This window comes from Zingiber officinale, chromosome 9B, assembly GCF_018446385.1.
Source record: "Zingiber officinale cultivar Zhangliang chromosome 9B, Zo_v1.1, whole genome shotgun sequence".
Taxonomy (NCBI): domain Eukaryota; kingdom Viridiplantae; phylum Streptophyta; class Magnoliopsida; order Zingiberales; family Zingiberaceae; genus Zingiber; species Zingiber officinale.
The window spans coordinates 22896672-22908312 of NC_056003.1; positions in this window are offsets into that span (position 1 = coordinate 22896672).

Consider the following 11641-nt stretch of genomic DNA (forward strand, 5'->3'; position numbering starts at 1 on the left):
CGAACGACCCAGCCGCATCGGCGACAAGCCAACAAGCCGACCCAAGAGCCTGAGCGGAAGACCACATTGACTACAAGTTGAACAACAGGTCGACTGACACCTTCCGAGAAGCTTCGAACGCTCTAAGCCCTTATCATCACGTGTTATTCTGCACGCCCTCGAAAGAACAAGTCCGAGCGGAAAGGACACAAGGATCCTCTTCAGAGAACGCGCCCGTCCGGGATAGGCAGAAAGGCAGAGCACCCTGGCTCGACGACTCGAGCGGATCAACAAATAGTTCTTCTAGAAAATTCTCGATGATCAATTGTCGCCTCATTATAGGCCTCTGACAATCGAAGAGTACACGGAGACAACTGACCTCGAAGGTCATTTGATTAAGTTTGACAACATGACCACACTCCATCAGCACACCGACGGAGTCAAGTGCCGGGTATTTCTCACCATGCTCTTTGGATCAGTTTAGAGGTGGTTGAAGCGCTTGCCGATCTGATCCATCTACATCTTCAAAGACTTTCGAATGGCTTTCCAACAACATTTTGTGAGCATCCACTGCTATCAGAAGACAACATTTGCAGTCAAACAGGGGCCCAAGAAAGCATTGCGGACCTATATTAAGAGATTCAACCAAGTGGTCATGGATGTCCCATCGGCCATCCTTGAAATCTTGGTAAGTTCCTTTTCTGAAGGACTTATAGATGGCGACTTCTTTCGCTCCTTCATCCAGAAATCCCCGATAGACTTTGACCATCTGCTCGGGCAAGCTACGAAGTAAATCAATGTCAAGGAAGCCCAGTTAGCTCGGAAGAAGGAAGCGATTCCCAAGCCAGCGGTTCCCTGAGCATCGGACGACGCATACCCACCAACCGCTAAAGGGGCCCCAAGCAGTTGTAGTGCAGCCACACCAAGAGCCTCGAACCCATGCAGTCTAACATGTGAAGGTTGAGTGGACGAAGTTCACCGAGTCTCGACCGTGGACCCGCTATTATGTAGTTATCACCGTTAGACAACCCACAACACAAGGGATTGTTATCATCTCAAACCCAAGCTCCACCGACCGACTCCTTAAGATTCCGCCACCCATCCCCGTCTCCTGATCACCGCCATCACCGTTGATCAGGAGGATGGCATGAGGAAGGCAAGTCGACCCCTGAACATCACCAACAGCAACCTGAGCGAAGAGATTATGAAAGGCCCACCTGGGCATCAACAGAGCGGTCACACCCATCAAGTCGGGAAGAAGAGAATCGCAGCAACACTACTCGAGGCGACATTAGCATGATCGCAGGAGGCCAGAGGGACCATGATTCCAACCGAGCTTGGAAGTCACATGCTCGGCAGTTGGAAATCTATGCTATTGGATGCAGCAAAAAAAAAAAAAACAGAAGAGCCAGAGATCAATTTTGGTCCTCAAAATTTAGAGGGAGTAGAAGTCCCTCATGATGACGCCTTGATTATCCGAACGGTAATTACTAACTATAATATTCACCATACTTTTGTAGATATAGGCAGCTCGGTGAAGATCATATTCAAGAAGACGTTTGATCAACTACAAATCGATCGGAGTGAGCTACAACTCATGACAATGCCCTTATATGGGTTCACTGGCAATGAAGTGTTGTCGATCGACCAGGTGCGACTGGCCATATCACTCAGAGAAGAGCTGCTCAAGAGGACGAGGATGACAAATTTTATTGTGATGGATGCTCCGTCCACCTATAATGTTATATTGAGCTGACCAACATTGAATGAATTTCAAGCGATCGTCTCCACATTCTGCCAAAAGATCAAGTCTTATGTGGATAACTTGGTTGGCAAAATCAAGGGCAACAGCTAGTAGCTCACCGGTGCTACATAGAAATGATAAAGACTAAGTCGTGAGTCACCTAAAAGGCCTAGTGGTTGGAGGTAAATGTCATTCTGGAGGAGCCTTCCACACTAGTATATGAAGAAAAAGAAGAGGTGCAAGTGCATCCCAGTCGACCGGAGGCCACTGCCTTTATCACGGCTGATCTGAGCTTGGAAAAGAAGGCAGAGCTGGTTGCCTATATGAGGTAAAACCATGATGTGTTTGCGTGGGCAACGCATGAACTCCCGGGTATCTCGCCAACGATAGCGCAGCATGAGCTAAATGTCCAATTGTAGGCTAGGCAAATGAAGCAAAAGAAAAGATATTTCAACTCGTAACAGAATCAGATCATCCAAGTGGAGGTGGAGAAGCTACTGGAGGTCGGACACATCCGCGAGGTACGGTTCTAGAGTTGGCTCGCCAATATGGTGCTAGTCTCCAAATCGAGTAACAAATGGTGGGTCTGCATCGACTTCCGAAATTTGAACAAAGTCTGCCTAAAGGACTACTACCCGCTGCCTCGCATAGATCAGATGGTGGAGTCCACCGCAGACTGTGAGTCGATCTGCATGTTGGATTCATATCAAGGCTACCATCAGGTTCCGCTCGCAAAGGAAGATTAAGAAAAGGTAAGCTTCATCATGACAAACAAAACCTTCTGCTACAATGTCATGTCGTTCGGGTTGAAGAACATCATGGCACCTATCAAAGATTGATGAACAAGGTGTTTTGAAGGCAGATCGGAAGAAATATGGAGGTATACATCGATAATATTTTGATAAAATCCCTCCAAGCTGCTAACATTTGTGCAGATATAGATGAGACCTGTCGGACCTTAAGGAAGTATGAAGTCAATCTCAACCCCAATAAGTGTTTATTCAGAGCAAAGAGCGGATGATTCCTTGGTTATATCGTAATCGAGCGGGGGATTGAAGCAAATCCAAGCAAAGTGAAGGCGCTCCAAGACATGCCCCCTCCATGCAACTTGAAGGAAACTTAGCGGCTGACCAGATGGATTACAACCTTGTCAAGATTCATCTCCAAATCGTCCGATCGGAACCACCCATTCTTCAAAGTCCTATGATGAGCTACCAAGTTTCAATGGGGCGCTGTTTGAGACAAAGAGATGGAGGATGTCAAGAATTATTTAGCTTCCTTACCTGTACTGGCAAAACTCATTGTCGGTGAGCCACTTTGGATGTACATATCATCTAGAGAATGAGTGGTTTGATCGGCTTTGGTGTGACAGAATGACACTAAACAACTGGCGGTGTACTTTTTGAATCACTTATTGAAAGATGTTGAATGTCGCTATACCTGTCTTGAGAAATTGGCGTACAAGCTGGTCCTCGCCACTCGGAGGTTACGACTATATTTTTTATCGCATCCCATAATTGTGTTAACTAACAGCACACTAGGGAGAGTTCTCCTCAACCCAGAATTATCCAGGCTGCTAATCAAATGGAATACGGAGTTGTGTGAGTTTGATATACAATACCAACTCAGATCGGCGATCAGGGCGCAAGCCTTAGTCAATTTTGTAATCGAAGTATAGAACGCCAAGTCAAAGACAACTTAGAGAATATATGTAGATAGGTCGTCCACCCAGCAAGATAGTACAGTAGGAGTACTCTTAATATTACCACGGGAAGATAGAATGCAATTGTATGTTCGACTTGGCTATCGAGCTATAAACAATGTGCAAGAATAAAAAGCATTGATAGTCAGCTTACAAGCAGCCAGACATGTGGGAGTCACAGGGATCCTTATCCACTCGGATTCCCAATTGGCATCCCAACAACTCTCAGATACTTTCGAAATAAATAACGCTAGACTGAAATTATATGCTGAGACTTTCGAGAAATTAAAGGCGGGATTCTAAGAGGTGAGCATATAAAAAATCCCCCGGGTAGACAACTAATATGTGGATGAGCTAGCCAAGTTAGCGAGTTTCTTAAGTCTTGTAGTGCTGGAAAAGCTGATCGAGCAAGTAATGTTGGTGGCTCACATCGATAGATCAGTTAAAGTGGGAGCTTCAAGCGATTGAAGGACACCTCTGATTGAGTTCCTCTAATTGGGAAGCGTGCCAGCCGATTGGGAGCAGGTTTGGTTGATAAAAAAGAGGGTCGGATGGTTCGCATTAATTGGAGACCACTTATACAAAAGAGCTTTCTTGAGGGGCATTGCTCAAGTGCATCGGATCATATGACATTCAATACATATTTCAAGAAGTCCACCAAGACTCTCGTGAAAGTCATCCGGGCGACCAATCACTTTCTCAAAAATCTTATTGGATGGATATTTTTGGCCTACACTACAAGTAGATACTGGCCGGACAGTGACAACTTGCCTATCTTGTTAGAAATACCAGAACATGCTCCACCGACCTACTGAAGAACTGAAGGCATCCATCGTGTCTTGTGTATTTGACTAGTGAGGCATGGATATTGTTGAACCTTTTCTCATGGCGACTGGTCAGAGGAAGTTTCTTCTTGTAGCTGTAGACTACTACTTCTCTAAATGGGTGGAGACAGAACCGCTTGCCAAAATAACCGAGCATATAGTTATTAAATTTTTATGCTAAAATATTGTGTGCTAATTCAGCGTCCCTCACAAACTTATCTCTGACAATAAAAGACAATTTCAAGGGTGGAGGCTGAGAGAGTGATGTGTTGACTATGGTATTATGCATGCTTTCACTTTAGTAGTCTACCCCCAAAGCAATGGTCAAATGGAAGTCACCAACAGAGAAATTCTCAGAAGACTCAGAGCTCGACTCGACCATGTTAGAGGAAGCTAGGTTGATGAACTGCCGAGCATGCTGTTGGCCTACCGCACCATGCCCAGAGAGGCCACTGGCATAACCTCATTCTGCTTTGTATACATGGAGGAAGCAGTGGTGCCGATCAAGTTAGATGTGGAGTCCAATCAGATGCAGCTCTACGACAAGGAAAATCCCGAGTGGTGTCTTATGGAATTAGACTTGATAGATGAAATCAAGGATAAAGCGGTCGTTCGACTAATGGCGTACTGGTAAAGGATAAAGCAGAACTACAATAGAAAAGAGATTCCCAGATCTTTTCAGGTCGGTGACTTAATCTGGAAAAATGTCAAGCCGGTTGGCGACGTCAGCAAGCTAGAAGCCCCCTAGGGAAGACTATATAAAGTGATTCAGAAGTTCAGTTCGGGATCTTATTATTTACAAGATGAAAAGGGGAGGAATTTGGAACAACCTTGGAGTGCAAACCATCTATAGCCCTATCGGGTCGGGTAGTAAGTTTGTGATTGAATTTATGTAAATTGTAAAAATATTTGTTCCATGAATACAGGAAGATTTGAATGAAAATTTATTAAGTATCAAAGACTTTCGACCCGTTCAGGCGAGTTATAAATGAGCTGAGTTCTCACGCTTCCAGACTCTTGAGTCATTCGGCCAAGTTATAAGTGAGTAAAACCTTTGCTTTAAGTGTCGAAGACTCTCGATCCATTCAGGCGAGTTATAAGTGAGCTAAGCTCTAACACCTCCAGACTCTTGAGCCGTTCGGCTAAGTTATAAGCAAGCAAAACCCTCACGCTAAGTGTCAAAGACTCTCGACCCGTTCAAGTGAGTTATAAGTAAGCTAAACTCTCACACTTCCAGACTCTTGAGCCGTTCGGCCAAGTTATAAGTGAGCAAAGCCTTTGCGTTAAATATCGAAGACTCTCGACCCTTTCGGGCAAGGTATAAGTGAGTTGAGCTCTCACGCCTCCATATCGTGAGCAATTCAGTCAAGTTATAAGCGAGCAAAGCCCTCTCACTAAGTGTCGAAGACTCTTGACCTGTTCAAGAGGGTTATAAGTGAGCAGAGCTCTCACGCCTCCAGACTCTTAAGCCATTCAAACAAGTTTTAAGCGAGCAAAACCCTCGCGCTAAGTATCAAAAGACTCTCGCGCCATTCGGGCGAGTTTTAAGTGAGCTGAGCTCCCACACCTCCAGACTCTTGAGTCGTTCGGCCAAGTTATAAGTGAGCAAATCCTTCGCGCTAAGTGTCAAAGATTCTCGTACCATTTAGGAGAGTTATAAATGAGTTGAGCTCTCATGGCTCCAGACTCTTGAGCCTTTTGGCCAAATTATAAGTGAGCAAAGCTCTCGCTCTAAGTGTCAAAGACTCTCGACCCGCTAGAGCAAATTATAAGTGAGTTAAGCTCTCACTCCTCTAGACTCTTGAATCGTTCGACCAAGCTATAAACAAGCAAAGCCCTCGCGGTAAGTGTCAAAGACTCTTGCGTCGTTCGGGCAAGTTATAAGTGAGATGAATTTTCACGCCTCTAGACTCTTGAGCCGTTCGGCCAAGTTATAAGCAAACAAAGCCCTCACGCTAAGTGTCAAAGACTCTCAACCCGTTCAGGAGATTTATAAGTGAGTCAAGATCTCATATCTCCAGACTCTTGAGCCATTCAACCAAGTTATAAGCGAACAAAGCCCTCGCGCTAAGTGTCAAAGACTTTCGACCCGTTCGAAAGAGTTATAAGTGAGCCAACCTCTCACTCCTCCAGACTCTTGATCTATTCGACCAAGTTATAAGCGAGTAAAGCCCTCGTGCTAAGTGTCAAAGACTCTCACGCCGTTCGGGCGATTTATAAGTGAGCCGAGCTCTCACATCTCTAGACTCTTGAGCTGTTTGACCAAGTTATAAGTGAGCAAAACCCTCATGCTAAGTGTCAAAAACTCTCAACCCGTTCAGGTGACTTATAAGTGAGCCAAGATCTCACACCTCTAGACTCTTGAGTCCGCCGACCAAGTTATAAGCGAGCAAAGCCCTCACATTAAGTGTCAAAGACTCTCAACCTATTTGGGCGATTTATAAGTGAGCATGCTCTCAGGTCTTCAGACTCTTATGTTGTTCGACTAAGTTATAAGCAAGCAAAGCTCTCGCACCTAAGTGTCAAAGACTCTCACACCGTTTGAGCGAGTTATAAGTGAGCCAAGCTCTCACGCCTCCAGACTCTTGCTGTAAGATACGATAAATTAAATAATAAGTGTTATTGAAGGAATAATCTTATTAGATTTTTTGGGGGGTTTTTAGAAATTTTTGAAGATTTAAACGGAGTTCGTATGACATGTTTAAGGGGATAAATCTATTAGGCTTATGAAAACCGGTTTAAGACATTCAGTTAAAGTGGGAGTTAATTGAGGAATTAAACTTAAGCTTTAATTGATTGAGATGTTGCATTGATGATGATCGTGTGAGTATCATGATTATTTATATTATATTCATCATTGCACTGCATACTGATGACCATTTGTTTCCTTGTGGTACGAACTAGTCACCAGTCATATATATGTATGTTGATGACCACTTGCTCCCTTATAGTATGAGCTAGTCATCATACATGTTAGCTACCCATTCGGCCATTGTGGAAGAGTGGTAGCTAAGAGTGGAGCAAATCTTATCGTGCTCACTTGGCCACTCAGTGTTATACTTTATCCTCCTCGACCACTAGTGAGTAGTGGGTCTGGAGGGTACAATAGTCAAGGGGCTAGAGATATGAGTAGTTAGGGACCCTGATGCTAGGGATGACAATGGGTAGGATTTCATATCCTCCGTACTCATCCTCATTTATTATATTTATACCTATACTCATCTCCATACTCATCGGGTATTTAACTTTCATACTCATCCTTATATCCGTTGGAGTTTCGGGTATCCATATCCTACCCATCATCCTATTACTCCCTACCATTCTTATTTTTTTTTAAAAAAATATTTTGATCGGGTGAACATTTCCTGTGGAAAAGAAGATGAGATACGTGTTAATGACCGGATAAAGAGACAAACTAAGTTTTTTTCTAAGACGGAAAATATATACAGGCATCGAGTAGGGTATGGATAAGATTTTACCACATCCACCTCCATACCCATACACGAATACCCATTTACTATAATCGGGTATAAAAATTCTCTCCATTTCCTCCTCCATTCGGGTCGGATGTTGGATTACCCATCGGATTCGTATGAAATTATCATCCCTACCTGACGCTATGTAGCTAGATAGCTACTTAGAGAACTGTTTGCCTCAACCACTCTATTGTGGTATCTGGAGGGTAGTACAGTTATCATAGACCCAAGTCTATCAGCCATATAGGGGGCGTGATGTCTTGAGAGGTGGCGAGGGTGACTATGTGGCATGCATGCGCATTTGCATATGATGCATAGTGCATTTATGGAAATATATCTGTAAACATATCTTATAGTTACTAGTTACATGTGATTGTGATATGTTACACTTGTTTGAGATATGATTGTTGCATATGGTTGTCATGCTTTATACATATCATTTATCATATATGTATATGTTGTCGGTTATATTGCTCAGATGTTATGAACAAATCTGTTACTGATATCTAGTGAGTATACTGATCATTATGCCATATGTGTTAGTTCTAGATTGAGTATGTGTATTTGTTATGTTAGTTATGATTATGTGCAGTCGTTATGTTAGCTATGGTTATGTGCAGTCGTTATGTCAGTTATGGTTATGTGCATTGATTATGTCATATATAATCATGTTCTTATTTCTTACTGAGACTGTATACTTTGATCTTCACATTTATATAGACCATGTACTATTTTATCTATTATCCGCTGAGTGACCCACACTCACCACCCTGTTTGTATCTTGTCTTTTTCCTTAGGTAGCAGGTAGATGATTGTGGAGTCGCTTGGAGCATTCTATATGTTGGTCCCATGTCACATCTGAGAACAGTTTCTAGTTCTGTTTCCTATTTTACTTGCACTATGTTTTGTGGATTTGGCACTGTATAACTTTGATTTTGTTTTGAAGTTTTGCTATGTTAGTATCTGGTATTTGTCTTGTTGCGATTGTGTAAAGTCTAACCGGCTAGTAGTTTGTGGTTCTTGATTTATGGGTCTTCCTTTCATTTTTGGCTGTGCTTTTAGTACAGTCGTATGGGCTATTTATTATACAACTGCATGGTTATGATCATTTTGTTCCAACCGAGTGTGATGTGTATATAACTGCGTGGTTGTGTATGTTCCAGTCATGTGAGTTGTTGATTATAACTTGTGAGTAACCTTGTGACATTGTATACATATTTCATTTATCACTGTTATAGGGGAGATGCTGTCTATTTATCGGGCAGGGACTCCTTTAGGACGTGACACTTGCGCCACTCGGCCAAGTTATAAGTGAGAAAAACCCTCACATTAAGCATCTAAGTCTCTCGACTTGTTCGGGCAAGTTATAAGCTACCAAAGCCCTCGCGCCTAAGTATCCTAGAGTGTCGAGCTGTTTGGCCAAGTTTCGAGCACACTTAGCACTTGCACTCTGCATGACACTCATGTTAAGTAAGTGTTGAGGACAAAACGTAAAGGTTAAAAGGAATAAGAACTCTGAAATGTCAAATGGATGCACATTGAGTTAGACTTAGAAAATTCTTACAAGAGCTATTAAGTTGCCACAAAAAGTTGTTGATAAATACAAGCTAAAGCTATGCTAGATCGGCGGTTACATCATTGGGGAGTGAATCCACGACTTCTCCCTCTTGATGAACTTGTCTGAGATCTCGGTAGAGAGGTGGCCACCTTCTTTTAGCTATTGAAGGGTTCCATCGATGCCAGTCAAATAGTCGGAAGGACCGATCAGTCAGCATTTGATTAAAGCCCTCTAAACAGAGATACTCAACTCTGAAGGCTTCCAACCGGGTAGGCTCATCTTCTTGGAACTTGGTGAGTTGGGCCTTGGATGCCTCTAGCTCGGCCTTCAACGACTGTAGCTCGACATCCTTTTCAGTGATTTTTTGTAGGTGTTCCTCAATTTGGAGCTCGCTAGCCACTTGGTCAGTCATTCGACCAACTTGCTCCTCGGACAATGTTGCTTCTGCCTGTTGAAGTTTTTTGCCCAAGACTCAGGCTTCTTTGTTTTTCATTTCTAAGTCCTCGATGGCCTAGAGTTTCATAGCATTCACTGAGTTGATCTTGGCATTAAAATTGTGAGCCTACTTGGTCTGCTGGTCGAGCTAGAGGGCTTAATCATGATTCTTATTCTTCTCAAGCTTCAGCACCCACTCGAACCCTAGCAGTTGTTCGGAGGTCAATGTCACGTGGCACATCAAATTAATAAAGATTAGGAACTCATTAAAATTAAGACAAGTGTTGTAGCAACGAGTCCCAAGTCGTATTTTTTCAAGGATAACTAGTGAGTGTATATAAATTCTAGAATTGATTCAAATTGAATTCTCTCGTAAACAAGATCAATGCTTTTCCATTGGACTTACACTTCAAATTAAATTCTTCCACAATCACAAATAGATCAAAGAAGGTCCATTCTCACCTAAACATGATTAAACTCCTGGTGGTCAAGTTAACAACAATTACTTTCGGATTCTTAAGTATCATCTCATCAAATGAGTTAATTCATATTCCTTCCATTCAAATTCACAGAAAGAAAGCAACATTGCAAACCGAAATATAATACAATTACAATCCCAATAAACTCAAGAACTAAATACAATTGCAAACTGAAATCAACATTGCATTCATCATTACAATCCAATTCAATACTCAACTCACTTACCAAGTCTTCAATTCTTAATCACATTTAGCTAAATATCACTGAGATTAATCATGAAAATCATCAAGAAATCCATTCAACAATGAAGCATAAAAATAGTCTCAACAGATCCAATGAATTGAACAAGGGGGTTTCCTAAATCTATAAATTGAAACTAAGCACTAACTTGTAAAGAACATGAAAGGTAATTCAAACTAGAAATTAAAATGCAATCTACTCTATCAGATCTTTAGATCCGAGCAAGTTTAAGAACAATCCAAAGACAAAGATAAGGAAACCAAAACCTAAATGGCATTCCATAACCAAACCCAAGACTAAACTCCTTCATCTCTGCCGTGCCACTGTGCTTGCTTTTGGGAACGCCTCTTGAGCAATCACAGCAACCCACTGATTCCATAGCGCACTCAGAAGATATCCAAAGCTACTGGGAACGCCTCTCGAGCTCAGACTTATCTGAATTCTCCAATCGACAAAGAAACAGAGTGTTGGGACCGAAAAATAGCTAGAGGGGGGGGGGGGGGGGGGGGGGAATAGCTCATCGCGTGCTTCGTGGTTGGCGTTAGTTGTTTCTTCAAAAATGTGCAGCGGAAATGTACAAGAAACAAAATACAACGCTAACAAATGGATTTTACTTGGTTTCCACGTCACAAGAGGTGACTAATCCAAGGATCTACACACTCACGCACCCTCCACTATGAAACACACTCCTTTACGGTAACTACCGAAGGAGGAGAAGCCTTTACAAAACTCTCAATACAAGAAGAAAGGAAAGGATATGAAATACAAGCAAAAGCTTACAATAAACCCTAACCCTAACTTCTCTTCTTGCTTTTGATCCGCCTCTTGACTTGGAAGAACCTCCAAGAATCTTCAAGAACTGGCGATCTGAACTTGAGAGAGAGCTGTGGAGTTGCTGGTGAAGATCGGAGATGAATTGTGTAAGCACTGCTGAAGGAAACGCTCGCCTGCAGCTAAATACGACGCCAACGGTCGGATCCAGATCGATTGGATTGCTCCCAATCGATCGGGGAGGCTTTGGATCGATCAACCGATCGATCCAGAGTGCCTCTGTGCTCTCTGGAATAGCCTGGATCGATCGGCTGATCGATCCAGGGCTTATCACGCACAAACAACAGCTCCCAATCGATCCACTGATCGATTGGGACCACTGGATCGATCCACTGATCGATTGGGACCACTGGATCGATCCACGAATCGATC